Source organism: Chiloscyllium plagiosum, unplaced genomic scaffold, assembly GCF_037043375.1.
Source record: "Chiloscyllium plagiosum isolate Xiang-an unplaced genomic scaffold, Cpla_swu_hap1 HiC_scaffold_13, whole genome shotgun sequence".
Lineage (NCBI taxonomy): Eukaryota > Metazoa > Chordata > Chondrichthyes > Orectolobiformes > Hemiscylliidae > Chiloscyllium > Chiloscyllium plagiosum.
In genome coordinates, this window is record NW_028270151.1 from 97,485,352 (window position 1) to 97,512,288 (window position 26,937).

Genomic DNA, 26,937 nt, shown 5'->3' on the forward strand with positions numbered 1-26,937 from the left:
CCACTATCCTCCATATGCCTATCCAATGCCCGATTAAATGCCCATAATGAGGGAGAGTCCACCACTGCTACTGGCAGGGCATTCCATGAACTCACGCCTCGCTGAGTAAAGAACCTACCCCTAACATCTGTCCTATACCTACCCCCCCTTAATTTAAAGCTATGCCCCCTTGTAATAGCTGACTCCATACGTGGAAAAAGATTCTCACTGTCGACCCTATCTAAACCCCTAATCATCTTGTACACCTCTATCAAGTCACCCCTAAACCTTCTTTTCTCCAATGAAAACAACACCAAGTGCCTCAGCCTTTCCTCATACGATCTTTCTACCATACCAGGCAACATCCTGGTAAACCTCCTCTGCACCCGTTCCAGTGCCTCCACATCCTTCCTATAGTATGGCGACCAAAACTGCACACAATACTCCAGATGCGGCCGCACCAGAGTCTTATACAACTGCAACATGACCTTAGTACTCCGGAACTCAATTCCTCTACCAATAAAAGCCAGTACGCCACATGCCTTCTTCACCGCACTATTTACCTGGGTGGCAACTTTCAAAGATCTGTGTACATGGACACCAAGATCCCTCTGCTCATCCACACTACCAAGTATCCGAAGATTAGCCCAGTACCCCATCTTTTTATTACTCTTACCAAAGTGAATCACCTCACACTTAGCGACATTGAACTCCATTTGCCACCTTTCTGCCCAGTTCTGCAGCTTATCTATATCCCGCTGTAACCTGCCACATCCTTCCTCACTGTCTACAACTCCTCCGACTTTCTTATCATCCGCAAACTTGCTCACCCAACCTTCTAACCCCTCCTCCAGGTCATTTATAAAAATGACAAACAGCAATGGTCCCAAAACAGATCCTTGCGGAACACCGCTAGTGATGGCACTCCAAGATGAACCTTTGCCATCAACTACTACCCTCTGTCTTCTTCCAGCCAGCCAACTCCTAATCCAAACCTCCAACTCACCCTCAATGCCATACCTCCGTAATTTTTGCAGTAGTCTACCATGGGGAACCTTATCAAACGCCTTACTAAAATCCATATACACCACATCTACCGCTTTCCCCTCGTCCACCTCCTTAGTCACCTTCTCAAAGAATTCAATAAGGTTTGTGAGGCACGACCTGCCCTTCACAAAACCATGCTGACTATCCTTGATCACATTATTCATATCCAGATGTTCATAAATCCTATCCCTTACAATTCTCTCTAAGATTTTGCCCACAACAGAAGTGAGACTCACCGGCCTATAGTTACTCGGTTATCCCTACTCCCCATCTTGAACAAGGAAACCACATTTGCTAGCCTCCAATCTTCTGGCACTACTCCTGTAGACAACGAGTACGTAAAAATCAAGGCCAATGGCTCTGCAATCTCCTCCCTTGCTTCCCAGAGAATCCTAGGATAAATGCCATCAGGCCCAGGGGACTTATCTATTTTCACCCTTTCCAGAATTTCCAACACCTCTTCTCTACATACCTCAAAGCCATCCATTCTACTTAATTGTGACTCAGTACTCACATTGACAACAATGTCCTGTTCCTGATTGAATACTGACGAAAAGTATTCATTCAGTGTCTCCCCAATCTCTTCAGCCTCCACATGCAACTTCCCACGACTATCCTTGACTGGACCTATTCCTACCCTAGTCATTCTTTTATTCCTGACATACCTATAGAAAGCCTTAGGGTTTTCCCTAATCCTACCAACTAAGGACCTTTCATGTCCCCTCCTTGTTGCTCTTAGCTCTCTCTTCAGGTCCTTCCTGGCTACCTTATAACTCTCAATCACCCCAATTGAACCTTCACGCCACATCTTTACATAGGCTGCCCTCTTCCATTTAACAAGGGATTCCAATTCCTTATTAAACCACGGCTCCCTCACACGACCCTTTCCTCCCTGCCTGACGGGTACATACTTATCAAGGACACTCAATAGTTGCTCCTTGAACAAGCTCCACATATCAATTACGCCCTTGCCTTGAAGCTTACTTTTCCAAGCCACACATCCTAAGTCATGCCTCACCACATCATAATTTCCCTGCCCCCAGCTATAACTCTTGCCCTGTAGTGCACACTTATCCCTCTCCATCACTAGAGTAAAAGTCACCGAATTGTGGTCACTGTCCCCAAAGTGATCACCTACCTCTAATTCTAACACCTGGCCTGGTTCATTACCCAGAACCAAATCCAGTATTGCCTCACCTCTTGTTGGACTATCTACATATTGTGTCAGGAAACCCTCCTGCACACATTGGACAAACACTGACCCATCTAACGAACTTGAGCTATAGCTTTCCCAATCAATATCAGGAAAGTTAAAGTCCCCCATAACAACCACCATATTACTTTCACTCTTCTCTTGAATCATCCTCGCAATCCTTTCTTCTACGTTTCTAGGACTATTAGGAGGCTTGTAAAAAACTCCTAATCATGATGAAGGAGCAACGCTCCGAAATCTAGTGTGCTTCCAATTAAACCTGAGGGACTATAACCTGGTGTTGTGAGATTTTTAACTTTATACACCCCACTCCAATACCGGCATATCCAAATCATGTAAACTGAGGGGAGACAGATATTTATGGTTTTAGACTGTGTAGTACATTCACATTGTTTAGAATACTCTGTTGAGAATATCTATCCTGTACTTTATTACAAAGCCAAGGTCTCTGACGATGAAAACCAAGACATCCAGGTAACATCGCCTCACCTCGTAATCTGATAAAAGACTTGTGATAAGTCTGGTTGAACTTAGAACACAGATGGAAAGCTGGAACATTAGATCCACTCCCAAGAGCCTGTGCTTTTTAAACAAAAGGAGACTACAATAGGATGAGGCAGGAGTTGGCTAATGTAGACTGGAAGCAAAGACTTTACGGTGGGACAGTTGACAGACCGTAGAAGACTATCAAAGATTTTTTTCAAACTGCTCAGCAAAAGTATATATCAGTGAAAAGGAAGGACTGTAGGAAAAGGAGTAATCTGCCAAGGGTGGCTAAGGAAATAAGGGAGTCTATCAAATTGAAATTGAAAGCATACAAACTGGCAAAGACCAAGGAGAAACTAGGTGATTAGAAAAAGTTTAAAGATCAACAGAAAGCTAGATGGGATTGGGGGAGAAAAGTGATGAGCAGCTATCCCCAGGGCCAGAATAGCAGTTTACACTGCTAGAGGGGAACCTATTGTGTGGGGAACAAATGGCTTCTGTAATTGTTGAAGCACTTAACTGTTACCATAGAGATAATCCTGATCAAGTTAAAAATCAGAGCACACTCCTAAAGCCTGTACTTCCAAATAAACCTGTTGGACTATAACCTGGTGCTGTGTGGTTTTTAACTTTGCCCACCCCGCTCCAACACCAGTTCTTTCACATCAGAATCCTGACAGACAGCCCCACTGAAACTGAACCGCCTGTCAGGTACCTGACTGAGCCACAGGGGCTGGGGGAGAGGTATGTGTTTTAACCACAAAGTGCTGAGCTGAGCTCGACTTTTTAACTGCCATTGCCATGGAGATAAAATTGAGAGACAGCGCTCATTCAAAACAACAAACCACAAAGGTATAAGAATGGGAGCGGCACATCGGACAGGCGGGGAGTTACCTGATGCTGCCTGGAGGTGTTCTGCATGTACACTATCCAGGTAACTGCCATGTCTCATCAATAAAGACTCAAAGAAGACCTCTCAGAGTTCTGTGCCCAGTTATTCCTATCCAGCAGGGTTCAGGAATATGGGTACACAGCAGTAAGTCTTCACAGTGGAGGATGCGAAGAACATGCCAGTAATTGATAAGGAGACTGAGGAAGGTGAGGACCTATAAATAACCATTATCACGAAAGTGTTAGAGCTGGGTAAGCTAATGGAGCTAAAGGTAGACAAGTCTCTTAGCCCCGATGGAATACATCCCAGGGTGCTACCACAGATAGCTACATCCCAGGGTGCTACCACAGATAGCGGGAGAAATAGCAAATATACTTGGAGTTAGAGTCCTACAGCAGAAACAGGCCCTTTGGCCCAAACTGGCCCATACTGACCAGAATGCCCATCCACGCTAACCCCATTTCCCTGCACATGGCCCATTTGCTTCTGACCATTTGTTATCCATGTATTTGTCCAAATACCTTTTACATGTTGTTAATGTACCCACCTCAACAACTTCCACGGGCAGCTCAGTCCATATACATACCACCCTGTGTGTAAAACAGTTGTCCCTCAGGTTCTCTTCCATAATTTCTCCTCTAACCTTAAACTGATGCCCTCCGCTCCTTGATTCCCTGGGCAAAAGACTGAGTGCATTCACCTTACCCAGGCCTCTCATGGTCTTAAACACTTCCAGAAAAGATCCCCCTCTGTTTCCACTGCTCTAAACAAAAAAAAATCTCGCTTGTTCAACCTCTCCCTATAACTCAGTTACCTAAGACCTGGCAAAATTCTTGTAAATTTCTTCTGCACTTTTTCCAGTTTAATAACTGAAACCTACATTACATTCATCATATTTCCAGTATTTCCCTACGGCACTGGATCCGACGTGACAACGCCAATGGATTACAAGCCATGATCGATAATTAACTCCTTTACAACAATCTCATTTTCATAGTTTTTTTTTCCATGGTGCAGGCATTCTTGTGTCTTTCTGGTTGCATGGTTAATTAAAAACTTGTCCTCATACAAGACAAATCTGTAGATTAATTGTTCCTGGGAAATGTGCCATGTTTTTTCAGACATTTTAATAACAAATGAAATCTCTCTCCACAGTCACCACACTAACATGGACGTGGCTGTGTCTCAGTAATGTTTCCAGTCACTCATATTTGAAACATTCGCCCACGGACAGAATACACACATTTCCCTCCACATGAAAAGGCCAATGATATTCAGATCGGCACGGATCAAGTAACTATCAAAACTGAACAAGAAGTTCAATTTGAATTTCTCATCCGCAAATCCGCCCTTTCAGAATCCTACAATAGAGCAAACAGGTCACCACCGTTAATACAGGATGGAAATTCATAAGACAGTGATAGTATTAAATTGTAGTTTCTTTGTTTCCCGCAAAGCTTTAAATTTCAGTCTCACAAATTCTCTCTTCTGTGAACTGAAATCCAAACCAATCTCCTCACTCCTTCCCTCCACACCCAGTTCGAACACTCTCTCCTCTCTTTGAAATCAATTTCCTAGCTCCACAAAAGAACCACAAAAAGGGGCACAGTACGATGGCACAGTAGTTCGCAGCACCAGGGTCCCAGATTCGATTCTAGCCTCGGGCTCATTCTCGCCGTGTCTGCGTGGGTTTCCTCCCACAGTCCAAAGACTGACAGTGCAGGTCAGGTGAATTAGCCACGGTAAATTATCCATAGTGTTAGGTGCTTTAGTCAGAGGGAAATGAGTCTGGGTGGGTTGCTCTTTGGAGGGTCGGTGTGGACTGGTTGGGCCAAAGGGCCTGTTTCCACACTGTAGGAAATCTAATCAAAATCAACGAGTCTGACTCGGATCCTCCGGGGTGTTGATGAAGCCTCCCCCCACCTCCCAGGGTTTCCTTCCTGGTCAGACGCACATTGATTTTTTTCCCCCAATCTGGAACCTCTTACTCATTTCCCCCACTCCAACCTCTGATGAGAACCATCCTGCACACACTGGCCAAATCATATCTGCACTAAAATGAAACAGATTAGAACTCTAAATACAGGCCCACCCCTGTCCCCTCTCCATAACATTCCTGAATCTTCACAAGAGTTCTGATAACTTTCTGCAAAATGCTTCCCCATTGATACTGTGACCACTCGTCAGGATACCAGGGGAGGAGCCATTCCCCTGGGTCCTGTTTTCAGAGGGAGGAAGCTGCCAATGACCGATTAATCCCACACACCCACAGCCTATCTGGCACTGACCCACCCTGCACATACGCCAACAATTGGCCAGCACTGCGCCCGTGCACTTGTCTCCCCTCCTACAGCACATGCTCCAGATCTGGGTGATTGACAGCAGCTGCTGCCCAATAGGGTGGAGGGCGCGGGGCTGGAGGACTGGGACATGGGATTGTAACCAATGAATGAATGTGGAGCACACTGGGGGATGGACAGGTCAGTGAGGGACAGGAGCAGTGCAGCAGGAGGGGGGAATCCTGGACAAACTGAGCAATGGTAGAGTCTGACAGGAGAGAAACTACAGGAAGGTTCTGTAGGGATTCAGGCAGGGACATCTGGGAGACAGTATGGCCTGGTGGCTTGGGCATGGGCATGTTTTCCAATCAGCCTCTTCAAAGTGGGCGGCACGGTGGCACAGTGGTTAGCACTGCTGCCTCACAGCGCCAGAGACCCGGGTTCAATTCCCGCCTCAGGCGACTGACTGTGTGGAGTTTGCACATTCTCCCTGTGTCTGCGTGGGTTTCCTCTGGGAGCTCCGGTTTCCTCCCACAGTCCAAAGATGTGCAGGTCAGGTGAATTGGCCATGCTAAATTGCCCGTACTGTTAGGTAAGGGGTAAATGTAGGGGTATGGGTGGCTTGCGCTTCGGCGTGGCGGTGTGGACTTGTTGGGCCGAAGGGCCTGTTTCCACACTGTAAGTAATGTAATCTAAAAGCTGCTGTTACCCAACTCTGAACCCAATCCTCCTGGTCCAGAGGTAAGGACACTACGATCATTTCTTGGTGGGCTAGTGGAAAGAAGGGAAGATTTTCTCAATCTCACTCACATGGACACTCCATGAGCTCCTCCCACTTACTGTCTATGGTGGGGATGGAGGAGACAGAGCAGGTGGGAGGGGGTTAGGGATATAGGGACTGCCTTTCAAAAGGAACTCACCTGTGTTGGTGATATCAACAAGACTCAAAACACAGTCACGAAGACAAAGCTGGTGTGCTTGAACTTTATCCAGAATATTAGCACCCATAACTGGGTGACACAGACCCCAATGTACAGAGTTAAGTCCTGGCTATTAATAACGGCTTTGTGTGTGAGAAATCAAATCTCATGAACTTGAGTCAATTTTTTTGAAGTAACAACAAGAGGATTGATGAGGGCAAAACGGTGGAAATGATCTACGTGGTTGTCAGTAAGGCGTTCAACAAGGTTCCCCATGGGAGACTAGTTAGCAAGGTTAGATCTCATGGAATACAGAGAGAACTAGCCATTTGGATACAAAACTTGTTCAAAGGTAGAAGACAGAGGGTGGTGTTGGAAGGTTGCTTTTCAGATTGGAGACCTGTGACCAGTGGGGTGTCACAAAGTATCAGTGCTGGATCCACTAATTTTCATAATTTATATAAATGATTTGGATGTGAATATAGGAAGTGATGTTAGTAAGATGACACCAAAATTGGAGGTGTAGTGGACAGTGAAGAGGATTACCTCAGATTACAACAGGATCTTGATCAGATGGTTGAATGTGCTGAGGACTGGCAGATGGAGTTTAAATTAGATAAATGTCAGATGTTGCATTTTGGAAAAGCAAATATTAGCAGGATGTATACACTTAATGGTAAGGTCCTCGGGAGTGCTGCTGAACAAAGAGACCTTGGAGTGCAGGTTCATAGCTCGCTTACTTATCAATGCTGGACCCATGCAATAGCAATAAATTAGTGACTCTGAATTTGGGTTGTAATGTTTTTTCTGTTAATTCCTTTTGGTACTGTGCTATGCATACAACACCAAGTGATCACTCTTAATTGTGAGTAATTTTGAAAATAATATATTTTAAAAATGACATCCCAAAATGCTGCCTCATTATTGTGCAAGGAGGATTTTGCATTCAATAGTTTGCAGATAAAATTGAACAGATTTTTGCTGCAATTTGGCCAGGCTGCAGGTTACACCAAAGTGGCAACTCTGCTCTCAAATTCTTACTGCCCAAGGCGATACTGATGGGTTTTCACTTTGCCATTCTTGTTCACCAGCTTTATTTCCAGGTTTAATTCTATAATCATTCTAGAGCTTGTAATTTTAGACAACTTCTCTTTTAGGTACATAAGTAAATATCATACTGAAATGTTGCACTGAATGGTACCAAATCTGAAATTAGTCTCTAATCTGATAGTAACGTGCTTTGACCCTTCTACGTATGTATTGGCATAAGCCTATGCCAGTTATTTTTCTGAAGCCTGTGATTCCTGATGAAGGGCTTATGCCCGAACCATCAACTCTCCTGCTTCTCGGATGCTGCCTGACTTGCTGTGCTTTTCCAGCATGACATTTTTCGACTCTGATGTCCAGCTTCTTTGGTCGTCACTTTCTCCTTTGAGGAGATTAAACCAAGAATAAGTTTTGCTGATCAAAGTGCAATAGGAACCAATTCATGAAATTCAGATATCTCACATGTACCTTAACTATGTGAAGGCTAAGACATTACTAAATTATTGCCAGTAATTGAAACCGTGCTGACAAACTTGTGCAGTATCAGTGCCTCAACTTTAGAGTGTTCCCAGATATCATGCAGCTGCAGTATTTTGTTTTGCACTCAGCTATATGTTGTTCTCACTTGTTTCTTTGTGAAAGATTACAAAATTAACTTAGATGAATCAACTCATGATTTCTTTAACCAATGTTGGGAGAAACAAAATGTCAGTATTTCAAGTGCTGATAAAGTAACATAAACTGATAATCAGTCGAAAGGGTTTAAGATGGATATGGAACAAATGCTGGCAAATGGGATTAGATTGATTTTTGATATCTGGTCAGCTTGGGCAAGTTGGACTGAAGGGTCTGATTTTGTGTTGTACAACTGTGACTTCATTCTCTCAATTATTCAAGAAGTTAAATACTTCGAGGAGGAAAAGGAGAATTTATGCAGAGAATGCACTTGAAATGATGATTGAGGTATATCAAACTCACATTATTTCATGACCTTTTCCTCTGGGTTCTTCAATGAACAAACTTGTTTTGTTTTCTGAACAACTATGTATCATGTGATTTGTTTTGCACAAAATATTTCGTTCGGATCTAGTGAACTATTAAGAAGTGTTTATTTTTAAAAGTTAGGCAGCTTGATTGTTAAGCAAGAAAATGTTCGCCTTTTACTCCCACTGAATCATTGCTCTATAAAAGATAACAAGCTTTTTATCTTTTCTGGGCACTGAATATATGGAAATCAATTCTGAAGGAAAAAATCCTCGTCGGTAATTGAGTAATTGCTTCTGGTCACTCTTCAGGCTATAGAGGCTCGGAAAGAAATGAGTTGGCCAAAGTTAGCAACATCATTTGGATGGACTATGCTCATTGGGGAAACTTGGAGGATCTGTAGAAGAAACACGTGTTTCAGAGTGTATGCAATAAACCTGAACATTGTTATTTTTTCACAGAGCTTGGGACCCGACTGGAGCAGCAATGAAGCTTGTATTGTTTCTTAAATTTCCGAGCTTGCCAAATTATTGTTGGTAAATGCAGGTGATTTTATCAAAGCACATTTCACTCTCCCCAGCTAGGAATTTGGTCCCAATTCTGTCAGTCCATCCATTCCTATGGATAAGAGGTATTTTAAATGTGAGCACTCCATTTAACTATTTGAATTGAATACTTCAGTGGTAAAGTCCTCTTAGATTCTTAATTTCAAATTACCCAATGTGATTTTTTGTCCCCCCTGAATTTGCCAACCACTGGGCAGTTCTGGAATATTCCAAATATTTACAATAGATGCATTCACACTATTGAAGGCAACCTGGCAGATTTGAACACCATTCGGGTAGTCAACAACAATACATAAGGGACTTTATGAATTGCTTACTGTACACCAACAATGTAAGCCAAGTACTAGTGAAACCACAGATAATCTCCCAAGGATTCCCATATCTAAAAAGTGCATTCCAGATATGCCCACTATCACCATCTGGGAGCAGTCTCCCAAAGTTCTCCCAGAATTTAGAAAGCGCATAAACTGCCCTCCAAAGCTAAATCTGCTGTCACAGGCTTCACTCTTATTGCATACAATGACGTTTATTATCCAGTTCTTTAACGTGACAAATGATTTTACAAACAATTTATAAAATACTTTAAATCCTGAAGAACTGTAATGTCAGCCCTTTGTAGAAGTGAATGGAAAGTGTGATGTTTGCTTGACCTTTGGCTCTATGTATCAGACTGAATTGAATCTTTCGCAAGATGTGGGATGTTTCCCACACACTTTGTTTAAAAAAACAAAGATTATGCTCTGAGATTTAAATGTTCAATCAGGTTTAATAAAACTCCTTCCAAAAATTGAGTTTGACTTCAGCTCCTTTAAAGAGACATGCTCTTGGCCTTCAATTTTGTGACATGTGATCATTCTTTGGTAAAGGTGGCTGTGTGCAACACTGCAGGATGTTGTGCTGAAGTACCTCATTGGGTGGATGAGCTTTATTACTGGTGTAACTCGGCTAATTTTGAGATCGAATATTATTTTGAGTTAAATCTTGTTTTTAAACTGACACGTGCTTGTGTAACTCAAGTGTGGAAACTATGCTCATGTTTGCAATGAACCTTTCACTTTTGGAGATTAGTATTTTCTGATCTGTTTGTAAATAAAGCTCAATATAGTAAGCACAGTGCTGGAGAACCACAGGTCCAGCAGCATCTCTGAGGGGAATTAAACATTGTAAGCTCCAAGTCTCATGACCATTTTTCCGTTCAGACGAAGAGTCAGTGAACTTGAAATGTAACATTATTTTTCTCTTCACCGATGCCCTCAGAACTGCTGAGTTTCTCCAGCATTTTGTTTCTGGGGTTCAGATCTCCAGCACCTGCAGTTTATTGTTTTGTTATCGATCCTGTGGTTTGACTTGGGGAGCGAGAGGCAGCAACTGTGATCAACTAAAATAAAACTCCCCAACCATGAAAAAACACATAGTTCTTTATACTTTGCCAAACATGACTGAAAATAAGAAATGCAATTAAGCTAAGTGCAAGGCGGCATACCACCTGCCTTGTCTCAAACTTGCTACTCATCTTTGAGGACTAATCTGTCAGAATTGTGTTTGCTCCTTTCCTTTGAGATCACAGTCCACAAATGTCCCAGTTCCAATTCCTGGGCCGGGCCCAGTTACCACATTGCAGTGGGTTGGGGAGCTTTGTGTCAGCCTGAAGTTTTTGGTAATAACAACATTGCAGGTTGAAGTTGACGGTTTTGACGAATATTGCGTCATCAAACTTGGAGGAAATCCTTCCGAATGTATTGATTAACTGGTCTGAGCCCGTTTACATGCAGTCCTGTTAGTAGTGCTGTAATATTCTCAGTTAATAATACACAACACCAGGTTAAAGTCCAACAGGTTTAATTGGAAGCACACTAGCTTTCGGAGCACCGCTCCTTCATCAGGTGATTGTGTAGGGCACAATTCTAAGGCACATAATTTATAGCAAAAATTTAGTGTGATATAACTGAAATTATCCATTGAAAACTGCCTTGATTGTCCGTTGAGTCTTTCATCTGTTTGAATACCATGATAGTTTCACTTCTTTCATGTGTAAATCACAAAACCTTTTTTTATAAGTTGCATTCCTGACAGTGGCTCATCAAATCACTCATTGTATTAATCACTGCACAGTCTCAACAAAGGAATGAAACTGGATGGACCACATTACATCTACCGATACACTGGAAAATACAACAACACAATCAGCCCTCTTGACCCTGCGACGTCAGTCTCACTGTGGGCCTAAGCAGCAGCAGAACTGTACTCCAGTCCAATTTGAAATCTCATGGCCTGGTATATCCCCACTCAACCATTAACATCAAGCCAGGGGAATCAACACTACTTCAATGGAGAGTTCCGCAGGGAATGCCAGGAGCAATACCAGGCATACCTAAAAATGTGGTGCCAACCTGGTGAAGCTACCCAACCTGCATGCCAAACAGTGCAAGCAACACCAAATAGAACTATGTGATCCAACAACCAATGGATCAGATCTGAGCTCTGCAGTTCTGCCACACCTAGTCAGGAATGGTGATGGACAATTAAACAACTCAATGCAGGAAGCATCACAGATATCCCCACCCTTACTGATGGAGGGACCTCACACATCCATGCAACAGACAAGGCAACAGCATTTGCGGTAGTCTTCAGCCAGCAGTGCCAAGTGGATGAGCCTTCTACATTGGTCACCTGACATCACAGATGTGAATTGAATTGGTTGAAAACTTTTTCAAATAGATCAAGAAATGGAGAAGTAGTGTAAAGGCTGTCGGCCCTGCCAACCTTGTGGCAATAATACTGATGGCTGTGCTCCAGAAATTGCTGCCCACCAGACAAGTACTGCTCCAGCACTGGCACCTACTGACATTGTGGAACATTGCTCAGGGATGTTCAACACAAAAACGCAGGACAGAGCCAACCCAGCCAATTTCCCTCCATCAGTCCACACTCGCTCAGCAGTGAAGTGATGGAAGATATCATCAACAGTACTGTCACGCAGCTGCTCAGCAATAACCTTCTGTGATACCCAGTTTGGTTTCTGCCAGGGCCACTCAGTTCCTGATCTTGTTACAGACTTGATTCACAAACTGACAAACAGCTGAATTCCAGAGGTGAGGGGAGGGTGATAGCCCAGTCCCACTCCATGACCACTATTTCGACTTCAGTGATATCACCTGACCTCACCACAGTCTCAGCTCATTTACTGAAACTCTCCTTCATTCATTTTGTTAACTATAAATTTCATTATCTAAACCCACTCCTGGAAGCATCCCACAATCACCCTCCCTATAATATCCAGAATATTGAAAACTCTACCGCCCAAGTGTTCACTTGTACCAGAACTTGCTGATCCATCAAAAGACTCCCATTTATAAGCAACAACAATTTACTTTCACACCCTTGACTTAATTCCTGGCTGTAAGCATTCCTATCTCCCTGCATCACACACCCTTTCATATCTCAATAACTCATTTTAGTTTAGACTCCCAATGATGTGTTTATTTTTAAGTTCAGCTGTGTGACTGTTTCTATAGAGTCCAAGGCAACACGGTCTGGAATTCCCACCCTCTAAGATCTGCTTTCTTCCTTTAAGGCATTCCTTAAAAATTGCTTATTTGGCAATGGTTTTGGTCAACGGACATAATATTCTCCAGCTGTGGCCTTATGTCAAAAGTTCTCAATATTGAAATTAAAAACATGTTGATTTGTACAGATATCTTCTACTTTTCACTATCGCTGAGTGAATAATCTGTAATGTCTCTTACCCAACCACGTTGTGGGCACGCCTTCACCATTCAAACTGCAGCTGGACAAGGAAGTCAAACATCACCCTCTCCACAGGCAACACGGCTTTGGCAATGATCACTGGTGTCTGTGGAAGGAGAAATACACATGATGTTTCAGGGAGTGCAATGTGAATTATAGGGAATGAAAATGGTGTAGAATGTGACTGTCAGGAATGGAAGAAAAATCCACTCACTATTGGAAAAAATAATTCTTGACTGTCAAAGATATTGTGGAAAAAATAACCTGATAATGGCGCAGCATACGGTCAGGAGTCGGGCAGCAGTGGACAATTCATTTACAAAAAGATCTGTGAACGTAGTAATAAAATACTAAACATGGCAAAAATACACTCATGCGAGACTGAGGAAGCTAGATAACGAACAAGTGGACATCAAGGAGCCCAGAGATGAATCAGAGCAGTATTCACTTTTATGATCCCACAATCAGAGATGTCTAGCACAAAAACAGACTCTTCAGTCCAACCCATCTATGCAAACCAGATATCTAACCTAAACTATTCCCATTTGCCAGCACTTGACCGACATCCCTCTGAACCCTTCCTATTCAAATGCCTTTTAAATGTTACAATTTTGGTTGCTCTTTAGGCTCCTTTTGAATTTTCCCCTCTCACCCTAAACCTATATCCTCTAGTTCTGGGCTCCACCACCCCAGGGTAAACACCTTGTCTATTTACGCTATCCATGCCACACACGATTTTATAAACCTCTTCAACATCACACCTCAGCCTAAGACACTCCACGGAAAATGGCACCAGCCTATTATGCCTCTCCCTGCAACTCAAATCCTCAAACCCTGGCAACATCCTTAAAAAATCAATTCTCAAACCTTCCATGTTTCAGTGCCTCTTTCTGATAAGAGGGAGACCAGGATTGCGCACCATATTCCAAAAGTGGCCCAACCAATGTCCTGTACGGCTCCTTTACTCAATGCTCTGACCAACAAAGGGAAAAATCCCAAACAATTTCTTCACTATCTGATCTACCTGTGACTCTACTTTCAAGGAACAATGAACATGCACTCCAAGGTCTCTTTGTTTAGCAATACACTCCAAGACCTTACAATTCATTGTGAGTTCTGCTCTGATTTGCTTTTCTAAAATGCAGCACCTCTCATTTATCTAAATTAAACCCTATCTGCCACTCCCCAGCCCATTGGCCCATCTGATCAATATCCCATTGTATTCTGAGACAACCTTTGTCACTGTCCACAATACCTCTAATTTTGGTGTCATCTGCAAACTTATGAACCGTACCAGCTCTATTCACATCCAAATCATTTAAATGGATGAAGAAACAAATCCAGGGAAAAAAAAAACATCCATTTCTCTGGGTTTGAATGTGCTCTGGGTATATCCTGCCCTATGACTCTCTACCAGGGAGGGCTGCACATACACACCTCTGAAATTTGCCTCCGACAAAGTTGGCGGCCGCGCACGTGTCCAATAAATCTTTGCCCCGAATAAAGATGGCGGCGATCACACGATCAGGTTATTTTCCCGTTTACTGCAAAAACGGGACTGTAAGTTTCAAATTTTTATTTTCCGATGTGCACCAAATATATGTAAAACCTCTCAGCCCATACCAACACCATTTCCCTCCCACTTCCTGCTATTTATTTTTTCCTTACCAACAGCTCTCCATCCACACGTCCCGCACATCCGCACCCACCGTGAGGATGATCACGTGGTATAGTCTAGTCCCGTCCCTCATTTACTCTGATTGGTCGGAGGACCAAATGCCCCGCCAGGTCCTCCAGCTTTGCTCCTGCCTTTCCATTGGCCTTCCGCTGACATCAACTACCAGGGGCCCATTGTTGCCTGGAGCATGCGCACTGCTTCGTGGCTTTTGTTGCCGTTTATCAGTTACAAGAGTGAGACACAAAGTTAAAAATCACACAACCACCTGATGAAGAAGCTGCAAAGCGAGTGCTTCCAAATAAACCTGTTGGACTATAACCTGGTGTTGTGAATTTTAATTTTGTTCATCCTAACCCAACACCAGCACCTGAAAGTCAAGAGTGCGTGAGGAATGCAAAATATAACAACAAAACAACTAGGAACAGGAGAAGGCCGTCCTGCCCTTTGAGCTTGCTCTGCCATTCATTAAGATCATGGCTGATCATTTCGTGGACGCAGAACCATTTACCAACGTTCTCACCATATCCCTTAATTAATTAGTTATTTCTTTTAAAAAAAAGTTACCTTAGCTTTATTGAACTAGCATCAACTACGTCCCTGGGCAATGAATTCCACAGAGGTCAAGAAGTTGCTTCTCAATTCAGTCCTAAATTTGCTGCCTGTAATCTTGAGGTGATGCCCTCTTGTCCTGGCTTCATCTGCCAGTGGAAACATTCTCTCTACTTCTGTTTTATCCATTCCATTCATTATTTTATATGTTTCCCATTCTTCTGATTTCCAATGAATATCATCCCAATCTACTCAGTCTCTGTTAAGCCAACCCCCTCAACTCCGGAATCAACCTAGTTAACCTCCTCTGCACCCCCTCTAGTGCCCGTACATCCTTGAGCAAGTAAGGAGACAGAAACTGCATGCAGTACTCCAGATGTGGCCTCATCAGCACCCAATAAAGCTGGAACATAACCTCTGCTTCTAAACACAAACCCTTCAGCAATGAAGGCTAAAATTCCATTTGCTTTCTGAATTGATTGTTGTACCTGGTGACCAACCTTCATGCAGAAGGTTACTCAGGTGACCCCTGCATAGCAAATGATGCAACTTTTAAAAAAATGTTTATTACTTCAATTTTAAATGTTACTCCAACCAAACAGTAGGACTTTACATTTATGCACATTCTATTCCAAATGCCAGACCATTGCCACTCACTCAATGTATTTATGTTCCTCTGCAAAGTTTCACAGTCCTCCGCACACTTTGTTCTGCTACTCATCTTAGTGTCATATGCAAACTTTGACACCCTACATGTGGTCGCCAACTCCAAATCATCTGTATCAATTCTAAATAATCACAGTCCCAACACTGATCCCTGAGGCACACTATTAGTCACTGATTGCCAGCCAGAATAGTACTCATTTATCCTCACACTTTGCTTCCTGTTAGTTAACCAATCTTCTATCCATGCTAATACTCTACTCCTAACACCATGCACCTTTATATTATGCAACAGCCTCTTGCACAGCACCTTGTTGAAGGCCTTTTGGAATACCGGGTACACCACATCCACTGGGTCCCCGTTGTCCACCTTGCTCGAAATGTCTTCATAGAATTCCAAAAGATTTGTGAAGCATGACCTGCCCTACATGAACCCATGCTCTGTCTGTCCAATAGGACAATTTCTATTAAGATTCCCTGCTATTTCTTCCTTGATAATAGACCCAAGCATCTTTCCCACTACAGAGAATAAGCTAACTTGTGTATAATTCCCCACCTTTTGTCCACCTCCTTTTTAAAAACATGGCATCACTTTTGCTGCTTTCCAATCTGCTGGGACTGCCACAGAGTCCAGTAAATTTTGGAAAATTACTGCCAGTGCATTTGCTATTTCTCCTGGCATCTCCTTTAGGGATGCATCCTGGGATGCATTCCTTCAGGGTCAGAAGACTTTTCTGTCATTACCTCAATTAACTCCAACAGTCCAACACTCGCTGTTCCGTAATAATGATAGTTTCCAAATCCTCACCTATCTTTGACTCTTTGCTAATTATTGGCAATATATTAGTTTCCTCCACTGTGATATTCCATAATTAAATGTTCCTTCTTATTTTCGAAAGGATCAACATTTACTTTAGCCACTCTTTTCTCGTTCAATATAAAATTTTGCTATCTGTCTTTATAGTCTGTGCTAGTTTATTTTTCTCATGTTCTATCTTACGTTTCTTTATAGCTCTTCTGTGGCTTTCTGTTGACATTTAAAGTTTTCCCAGTTCTAGTTTCAGGCTGGTTTTGGCCACTTTGCATGCCTTCTCTTTCAATTTGATCGCTTTCCTTAGATACCCATCGCAGAGTATGCCTTTTCTTACAGTCCTTCCTTTTCACTGGAATATACCATTGCTGAGCACTTTGTAAAGTGCCTTTGAAAATCTTCTACTGCTCATCAACTGTCCCACCATAAAACCTTTGTTTCCAGTCTACTTTATCCAGGTTCTCCCTCATTCTATTGTAGTTCCCTGTGTTGAAGCACAGGACGCAGGTATTAGTTTTTATCTTCACACTCTCCATATGTATTCTAAATTCAACCATACAGTGATCACTTCTTTCAAGAGGATCCCTAACTCTGAGGTCATTAATTATTCCTGTCTCATTGCACAGGGCCAGATGCTGGATAGATTGCTCCCTTGTCAGTTCTATTTCATACTGTTCAAGAAAGCTATCATGGATACACTTAATAAACTCAAGGCTACCCTGACTGAGCTGGTTCAACCAATCTACGTGTAGATTACAATCACCCATGATAATAGCCATACCATTTTTACAGGCAATAGATATTTCTTTGTTTATTGCCCATCCCAATGTGATGTTATTATTTGGTGGCCTGCACACTACGCCTATCAGTGACTTGTTAGAATTTTGAATGCATCATTCCTGTTTCTCCTAATGTACAGCAATATCAACAACTACTTGCATTGTATGGAACTTTCACAATGGCAAATCTCCTAAGGTGCTTCATGGATGATCAAAACATTGATTAAAGAGAATGATTTTAAAATACATCTTAAAGGAGGGTAGAGAAGGTTAGGGAGGGTATTCCACAGACTTCTGCCCTTGACAGCACCATTCATGAAGTGATGCAGGTGGGGTGGGTTGGAAAGGAAACATGCAAAGGGGAAATGGAGGAGCACACGCAGTCCATAAGGTCTTAAGGACAGAGGAGGTTCCAGACTGAGTCTATCTGTCAGAGAGTATGGCTGCCTCATGGAGTTTGAAGCTCTGCAATGGGTCCATGCATGTCACCTTAGTCGAGGAGAGTATAACGGTGGCTGAGAGAACTTTTGATGAGGACTAGTCTCCTGAGATAGTGTGGGCTGAGGTTAGAAACAGAAGAGGAGAGGTCACACTGCTTGGAGGTTTTTTTTTTATACGCCTCCGCAGAGTTCCAGGGAGGTGGAAGAGAGGATTAGCAAAATTATTCTGGATAGGAGTGAAAGTTACATAGTGGTCATTATGGGGGACTTTAACTTCCCCAAAATTGACTGGAAATGCTATAACTGTAATACGTTGGATGAATCGGTTTTTATCCAATGTGTACAGGAGGGTTTCCTGACACAGTATGTTGAAGGGCCGACAAGAGGGGTGGCCACATTGGATCTGGTCCTTGGTAATGAACCAGACTAGGTGTTTGATTTAGTTGTAGGTGAGCACTTTGGAGAGAGTGACCATAATTCAGTTAAGTTTAGTTTAGCGATGGAAAGGAATAAGTACATGCCACAGATCAAGAGTTATTGATGGGGCAACGGCAATTATAATGCTATTAGGAAAGAATTAGATGCACAGAATGGGGTAGCAAAATGCAGGGGATGCAGAGAATGGAAATGTGGAGCTGGTTTAAGGAACAGATATTGCGTTTCCTTGATAGGTATGACCCTGTCAGGCAGGAGGAAGTGATAAGGTAAGGGAACCTTGGTTTACTGCGGAAACTGCATCTCTTGTTACGAAGAAGAAAGAGGCTTAGGTGGTGATGAGGCAAGATTGTTTAGATGAAGCGATGGAGAATTACAGATCAGCTAATAAGGATTTAAAGAGAGAGTTAAAAAGAGCAAAGAGTGGACACGAGCAGTCTTTAACAAATAGAATAAAGGAGAACCCTAAAGCTTTCTATAGGTATGTGAGGAATAAAAAGATGATTAGGGTAGGAATAGGACTAATCACAGACAGAATGGGAAGATGAGTGTTGACCCTGTGGAGATCGGAGAGATGCTAAATGAACATTTCTCATCGGGTTTCACTCACGAAAAGGAGAATATTGTAGTGGAGGAGAATGAGGTATGAGATATTAGACTAGAAAGGATCGAGGTTAGTTACGAACAGGTGTTATCAGTGCTGGAAGGAGTGAAAATAGACAAGTCCCCTGGGCTGGATGGGATTTATCCAAAGATTTTCTGGGAAGCTAGGGAGAAGGTAGCATAGCCTTTGGCTTGGATATTTGAGTTGTCATTGTCTGCAGATTTGGTACCAGAGCACTAGAAGATTTCAAATGTTGTGCCCTTGTTCAAGAAGGGCAATGACCCAGGTAATTATAGACCAGTGAACATTACTTCTCTTGTAGGAAAGGTTTAGGAAAGGATTAGGAAAGGATTATGAGAGATAAGATTTATAATCATCTGGCGAACATCAATTTGATTTCAGATAGTCAACTTGGTTTTGTCAAGGGCAGGTCATGTCTCACAAATCTCATTGAGTTTTTTGAGAAGGTCACCAAGCTTGTAGTTGAGGGTAGGGCATTTGACGTGGTACACATGGACAAAAGTAATGCCTTTGACAAGGTTCCACATGGTAGGCTGTTGGAGGCATAGAATTGAGGGTGATTTAGCAGTTTGGATTAGAAACTTGCTTTCTGAAAGAAGGCAGCGAGTGGTGGTTGATGGAAAATATTCAGCCTGGAGTCCAGTTACTAATCACGTGCCACCAGAATCTGTTTTGGGACCACTGCAGGTATAGGAGAATGGATTAGGAAATTTGCAGACGACATTAAAGTCAGTGTAGTAGTGGACAGTGTGGAAGAATGTTAAAGGTTGCAAGGGGATTTGGATAAACTGCAGAACTGTGCTGAGAGGTGGCAAATAGAGTTCAATGCAATTAAATGTGAGGTGATGCACTTTGAGAAGAATAACAGGAAGGCTGAATACTGGGTCAATGGAAAAATTATTGACAGTGTGGTGTGCAGAGGGTCCATGTACATAGATCCCTGAAAGTTGCCACCCAGGTTGATAGTGCTGTTAAGAAGGCAAACGGTGTGTTAGGTTTCATTCGTGGAGGGATTGAGTTCCGAAGTTGAAATACCATACAGCAACTATACAAAATGCTGGTGCAGCCACACTTGGAATATTGTGTTCAGTTCTGGTGCCCATATTTCCAGCAGGATTAGATTACATTAGATTAGATTAGATTAGATTACATTACAGTGTGGAAACAGGCCCTTCGCCCCAAGAAGTCTTCACCGACCCGCCGAAGCGAAACCCACCCATACCCCTACATTTACCCCTTACCTAACACTACGGGCAATTTAGTATACCCAATTCACCTGGCCCTGCACATCTTTGGACTGTGGGAGGAAACCGGAGCACCCAGAGGAAACCCACGCAGACACGGGGAGAACCCCGTTTATCCTTCCTGTATAAATGGTGAAATATATCCAGTATATCCAGTTCACAGTCTTCGTCAGTTTGCAGCTGCATCTTTATAAACCCAGCTACTACTGACCTGGTTCATCCTATTTAAAGCTATTATTTCATTGGCCTTGTTGAAAAGTTAGGAAGGAATTCAGGGATGGCAGCAAGTGCCAGAGACAAGGCTGGCTGTAGCATCCAGAGGAGGTTACAGAGATAGGAAGCTGTGTGAAAGCTGGGGGATATTACAGGGATATGGATTGTTCCAGGGGCTGAAGGTGATTACAAATTGAAGAAAAGTTTTAGGTTTTGTTTGAAGTGAAAATGGAGCTGGAACAGCCAGACTAATATTTTGGCGACATTAGAGTGAAACCTTGCACAAACCCTGACGAAAATGATACCTGAAGAAATTGTCACATGATGCAGCCCTGCATCTATCGGCACCAGAAATAAATATAACAGGAACAGACACAGGGGCAGGGACAGGGGACTCAGACACATCAGGCCTGGAGAGGGAGCTAACACTGTGATAGGAGAAGTGAAATGTTGATCTACACAGATTATGGTCAATGATGCAGAATCAATTCACTCCAGTTGAAAAGGTTCCTTCAATTGTAATATGCCAGGAAGTGACAACGTATTTTGCTTTGAGGCTCTATTTAACTCATTGCTTGTCAAGATTCGATACCTAGGAGTTGGTGTTTCGGGAAGTATTTTTTTATTATTGTTGTAATTATTTCAGTTCAGCATCACGTGGAGACACAGACACAGCATACGTAAATACATTCAGAACTGAACAAGCCCGAGTGCATTAAGTATTTATAGCTTCTTATATCCATTCCAGAAAGCAGTCTGATTATGAGATCAGGAAGGTCCCATGGTCCATCTCTTGATGAACATTGTCAGCTTCTCTCATCCATCCTGGAACTGAGCTCCAAAATTACTTCAGGAAGATCACAGACATTCTCCTCAGACTGTGCAGAGTCATGCTCTGGCCCCTATTTCAGCCCGAGTGTCACAGTCAGAACAAGTACATTACAGGCTCAATAATGGGCCTATGAAATTGCAGCTCAATAACATTTTTTTTCTTCAAACGGGCAAACAATCAGGTAAAAACCTGACACATTCCTCTCTGCCTACAAATTGTCAATCTCTATAACATCATTTATGATCGATAACCATTACCACCTCTGTCAATTCTCTAGTTCCTCCCAACATTCCTGCATTTACAACATCCCTCACATTGTCTTCTGTCACAATAATCATCCAATTCCCTTTTGAATGTTTCAGTAAACATGCAGCTGAAACTCATTCAAGTATATCCTAACTACTCGCAGATAACCTATTCACATTTAAACCCCTTTCTAGTCTCGAAACAGCTGCATTCCCCTTTTAACATGCTCACTCTGAGGTGTCCACAGAGGATTGTGGGACAACTCTATGATTGTTCTCGGTTTTCTCATAAATTAAACTAGCTCTACTCTCTACTCTCTGAGCCTTTAGCATTCGTTTTGCTTCCCAATTCGATTCTCCCTCTGACACCGATTATATTATTCTTCCCCAACATCCAGGGAACGTTGGGGTTTGTTTCTCCTGGCTATCCTATTTGAGGGACCATTCCTTGACTGGAATGAGTGGAGGAAGAGACCGTGATATGGAGAGTTGGAGTGATTTGGAGGAGGTGATAGTGATAAGGCATCTTGGAGTGACCGGAGGAAGTGACAACGATAGGTAGGGGTGGAGTGACGGGAAGAGGTGACAGCAACAAGGAGGTTTGTGTGACTGGAGGAGGCGAAAGCAACAGTGAAAGTTGGAGGGACTGGAGGCAGTGACAGCGATAGGAAGGATTGGAGTGAATGTGAGAGTTGATGGTGATAATGAGGGATAGACTGAATGGAGGAGGTGCCAATGATAGGGAGGGCTGCAGTGACTGGAGTTGACAGCTATCGGAAGGTTTGGAGGGACTGGAGGAGATGGCAACGTTAGAAGGAGTTTATAGTGACTGCAGGAGCTGACAGTGATGGGGAGTTGCATTAGATGGAGTAGTTCACCGCGATAGGGAGAGATGCAGTTGCATGGAAGAGGTTAAAACAATCGAAGGGTTTGTGTTACTGGAGAAGTTTACATAGATAGAGAGTGTGGTGTTCGAGGAGATGCTTAAAGCGATAGGAAGGAGTGATGGGAGAAAGTGAAATGATATGGAGGATAAGAGTGACTGGAGGAGGTGACAGCAATCGTGAGGGTTGGAGTGATTAGAGGAGGTGTCATTGATAAGGGGGTGTAGAGTGACTGGAGGACGCGATAGCATTTAGAGTTTGAAGTGACAGGAGTAGTTAACAACAATGGGGATAATTGGAATGACTGGAGGAGGTGACAGGAATATGGAGCGTTGAGTGACTTAAATAATTGATAGTGATAGGTTAGATTGGAGTGACTGGAGGGTATGACAGTGATAGGGAAGGGTAGAGTGGCTGAAAGACTTGTCAGCGATATTGAACATTGGAGTGATTGGAGAAGATTAAAGTGATAGGGTGGGTTGGAGTGACTGGAGCAGGAGACAGCAATCAGGGAGTTGCAGTGATGGCATTAGCTGATAATGATAGCGAGAGTTGGAGTGACTGGAGGAGGAGAATCGATAGGCAGGGGAGGAGTGAATGGAGGAGGTGGCTGATCAGGAGCGTAGGAGTGATTGGAGGAGGTGTCAATGATAGGGAGGTTTCCAGTGACTGGACGAGGTGACAGCGTTGGGAGGTTTGGAGTGATGAGAGGAGGTGTCAGTGACAGAAAGGAGTCGAGTGACTCGAGGAGACGATAACAACAGGGAGACTAAATTGACTGGATGAGGTGACAGCGATAGGAAGAGTTGGAGTGACAGAAGGATGTGACAATGATGGGAAGGTTGAGTGAGTGGAGGGGGTGACAGCAATCAGGAGTGTGCGGTTGACTGGCTGAATTGACAGTGAGAGGGAGGGTTGGAGTGACTGGAGGATATGACATCGATAGAGAGGGTTCGAGTGACTGGAGGATGAGGCACTGTTAGAGATGTTTGAGCGATCGTAGTTGTCAGTGATAGGGCGCTGTTCAGTGTCTGGAGGAGTTGATAGTGATAGGGAGGACTGACGTGACTGGAGGAGGCGAGAGCGCCAGGGAGGGTGGAGTGACAGGAGAATGTGACAGTGATAGGGAGTGTTGAAGTGACTGGAGGAGGTGTCAGCGATAGGTTGTGTTGGAGTGACTTGGAGGAGGTGAAAGCGATGGGGAGCTATGGAGCATGTGACTGTGGTTGGGTGGGTTAGAGTGACTGGAGGTGGTTACAGTGATATTGAGCATTGGAGTGAAGGGATGAGGTGATGGCAATAGGGACGTTTGGAGGTGTTGATTGTGATAGGGTGTGCAGTAGTGACAGGACGAGGCGACAGAGATAGGGAGGATTGGAGAGAGTGGAAGAGATGACAGCTACGGGGAGGGTTGGCGTGACTGGAGAATGTATGGCGATAGGGAGGGATGGAGTGACTGAAAGCGGTGACAGCGATGGGAAATCTTGGAGTGACTGTAGGAGATGACAGTGATTAGGATGGTTGGAGTGAATTGAGGAGGTGTCAGCGATAGGGAGGTATGGAGAGACTGGAGGAGGTGACAGTGATGGGGAGGAATGGGATGACTGGAGGATGTGACAGCGATGGGAAGGGTTAGAGTGAATGGGAGAGTTGAAGGTGATAGCAAGGTTAGGGGAGAATGGAGGATGTTACAATGATGGGGAGAGTTATAGTGACCGGAGGTGCTAGTCATCAGGAGGGTTGAAGTGGTTGCAAGAAGTGACAGTGTTATGGCGACTTGGAATGACTGGAGGAGATGGCAACGATAGAGGAGGTGACAATAACAGGAGGAGCTGAGTGTGTTAGGGAGGATTGGATTGAAAGTAATAGGTCACTGTGATAGGGAGGATTTGCAAGTGACTGAAATGAGGCTAAAGCAATCGGGACGGCTGGAGTGACCAGAGAAGGTTACATAGATATTACTTGGCTTCAGTGAGCTGTGCGGCAAGAATATCCTTTACAAGTACTGCTGTGAAGTTCCCCCAGTCAAACCAACGAGCACTCCTCCTCTCTTGTCTCCTGTTCTGTCCTTCGTGTAGCATCTGTCCCGGGAACATTGAGCTGCCAGTCTTAACATTTCCTCAGCAGTGTTCCTGTGATATTCCAATCTCATGTTTCCATCCATGCCCTGAGTTCAGCTGCCTCAGCTGTCAGGCCCTTTTCATTGAAATCAATGCAGTTTAATTCATCAGTTTTCCCTCATTGCCCTCTGTGTTTTTGCCTGCCTTGTCTATTGAAATTGGTCTCTTTCATCTCTGTCCCAGCCTCAACCTTCATTCTGGCCTTATGAATGATGGGGGTCCCACAGTCCTGCGAGACTAATATAAAACCACTCAAGTACATCCTCTCGAGAAGCTCTTGCAATTCTCACGACCAGGACATGGATCCTCCATCACCGCCCCCAATTCAAGTGTCTTCCTCACCATGTCTACCTGTGCTGGCACGTTCAGGAATCTATGGACATTTCCCCTGAGGTTTCTTTGTTCCTTTTTACTCATCAAAGATCGATCGTTCATTACGTCTGTCCTTTGCTATTCATACCTCCCACAGGCTATTACCTCACAATGATTAGAAATAAACTCCATCTGTCATTAGGTTGCTCAGGGAATCATTTCATTGATTTTAGGCTGTAGCCTGAGACCATCTCCCTCACTGTGTACAACAACTTAATCTTTCATGCCATCGACCACCGATAAAAGATACCTTCTGCTTTCACATCCAAGTCATCAATATACATAATAATTAGAAGTGGCTTCTGAACAGATCTCTACGGCACACCCGCTGGTGAAATGCTTCCAGTAACAAAAATAACCGTTCACCAATTTTCAATTTAATTTGCCAACTTGCCTTGGATCCAATGGGCTCTTCCCTCTTGAACCAGCCTTCCATGTGGAATTTTGTCAAATGCCTTACTGAACTCCACGTAAGCCACATAATCTGCACTGCACTCATTAATATTTTTGGACACCATTTCAAAAACATTAACTGAATTCATCAGACAAGATCTTTCACGACCAAACCTGTGCTGACTGTCTCTACTCGATTCCAGTGTTTCCGAATGTTGAGTCATTGCGTCCCTCAGAAGCGTTTCCAATAATTTCCCTCCCACTGATATCAGCCGTTTGGTCTGCAATTACCTGGCCTATCCCTGCTGAACAAAGCAACCACATTAGCTATCCTCTAGTCATTCAACACTGCACCTGTGGCCAGCCAATTATTAAGTATAGCTGTCAAGGTCAAAGCAATGTCCTCCCTTAACTCTCATTGCAACCTGGGATACATTTCATTGGGCCCTGGGTATTTCTACACCTCCATGCTTGTGAAAACACTTAAGAGTCCTCGATACTGATCTAAACAGGTTTTAGAAACTCACGATCCCAGCTGAAGTTCCAGACCACAACATCTAACTGAATCCAGATAAGAAATATTCATTTCAAACCTCACCAACTTCCTCTGGTTCCATGCACATATTTTCCCTTCGATTTCTAACAGGCCCCTCTCTTTCGTCTGAGGCTGGCCGGGACCTGGTACAGATATGTAACATCAGCAGAGGCGTGGATCGTGCGGATAGCCAGAATCTCATTTCGAATTTGTAAATGTCATATCGTAGGTTGTAAAGGTCTGAGGTGAGAAAGAGAAATTTCAAAAGAGACCTGAGAAGCAAGATCTTTTGCCAAGAGAGTGTTATGTTTTCCGGGAGATTTTAGAAGCACAAATATTCATAAAATCTTAAAAGAGCGTTTTGAAAAACGCAAGGAGAGGCGGAGAATATAATGATATAATTGTATAAAGAAATCGAACGAGTGTGTTGTCGTAAGACAGAAAGTGCAGGCTGCTAGTCGTAGTCGTAGTAATATTAATAATTAGTAATATTACTACTAATAATAAAAGAAACGTGGTCGTTGCAACTAGCGTGGACCGAAGGCTTGTTGCTGTGCTATTTTCTAACTTCCATGCACCTACCTCAGAATTTGTAATGTTTCAAAAGTTTCTCTTTCATTCTTCTCGACTCCGATGAGTTCAAACACCATCTAATCTATCTCTTCCCATCAGAAAATCCCCCCATTCACAAGAGCAGCTTAGTAAACCTTCTCTGTCCTGCCTGCAATAGAAGAATATCATTTCTTAAGGCACTTATGTTGTATGTAACATTCCATGTGTGGTTTGCCTCTTATGTTGCACTTCTTTAGCTATACCTCCCTATTATTAGACTTCCTCCCCTTTGTAATAGATGCTGTCTTTCGATGTTCCTTCTCTATTACCTTCTGACACTGTAAGCTACGTTTGTCAGATTGATACACATGGACTCCCAAAACTCTTCAGTCTGAATCCAAATTGTG